A 1,380-nucleotide genomic window follows, 5' to 3' on the forward strand; every position below is an offset into this window, starting at 1 on the left:
TAATATCCCTGATGAACAACAATGCAAAAATCCTTGATAAAATACTGGCAAACCAAATCCAACAGCACATGAAGTTTGTCTATCACAATGAAGTCAGCCTCATGCCTGGGTGGAAGTCTGGTTCAACCTACGCAAATAAATAAATGTAATTTATCACATAAACAGAACCAAAGACAAAAACCACATGATTATCTCAATAGATGCAGAGAAGGCCTTCGACAAAATTCAACAACCTTTCATACTAAAAACTCTCAATAAACTAGGCATCGATGGAATGTATCTCAAAATAATAAGAGCTATTTATGACATACCAACAGCCAATATCATACTAAATGGGCAAAAGCTGGAAGCATTCCATTTGAAAACTGACACAAGACAAGGATGCCCTCTCTCACCACTCCTATTCAACATAGTATTGGAAGTTCTGGCCAGAGCAATCAGGCCAGAAAAAGAAATAAAGGATATTCAAACAGGTATATAGGAAGTCAAATTGTCTCTGTTTACAGACAATCTGATTGTTTATTTGGAAGACCCCATCGTCTCAGCCCAGAATCTCCCTAAGCTGATAAGCAACTTCAGCAAAGTCTCAGGATACAAAATCAATGCACAAAAATTACAAGCATTCCTATGAACCAGTAACAGACAAACAGAGTGCCAAATCATGAGTGAACTCCCATTCACAATTGCTACAAAGAGAATTAAATACCTAGGAATACAACTTACAAGGGATATAAAGGACTTCTTCAAGGAGAACTACAAACCACCACTCAAGGAAATAAGACAGGACCCAAACAAATGGAAAAACATTCCATCCTCAGGGTTAGGCAATATCATGAAAATGGCCATACTACCCAAAGTAATCCATAGATTCAATTCTATCCCCATCAAGCTTCCGTTGACTTTCTTCACAGAATTGGAAAAAACTACCTTAAATTTCACATGGAACCATAAAAGAGCCCACATAGCCAAGGCAATCTTAAGCAAAAAGAACAAAGCTGGAAGCATCATGCTTCCTGACTTCAAACTACACTACAAGACTATAGTAATCAAAAGAGCATGGTACTGGTACCAAAACAGATATATAGACCAATGGAACAGAATAGAGGCCTCAGAAATAACACCACACACCTACAACCATCTGATCTTTGACAAACCTGACAATAACAAGCAATGGAGAAAAGATTCCCTATTTAACAAACGGTGTTGGGAAAACTGGCTAGCCATATGCAGAAAGCTGGAACTGGATCCCTTTCTTACACCTTGTAGAAAAATTAACTCAAGATGGATTAAAGATTTAAATATAAGACCTAAAACTATAAGCAACCCTAGAAGAAAACCTAGGCAATACTATTCAAGACACAGGCATGGGCAAAGACTTCA

Source organism: Cebus imitator, unplaced genomic scaffold (assembly GCF_001604975.1).
Source record: "Cebus imitator isolate Cc_AM_T3 unplaced genomic scaffold, Cebus_imitator-1.0 Scaffold148, whole genome shotgun sequence".
NCBI classification, from domain to species: domain Eukaryota; kingdom Metazoa; phylum Chordata; class Mammalia; order Primates; family Cebidae; genus Cebus; species Cebus imitator.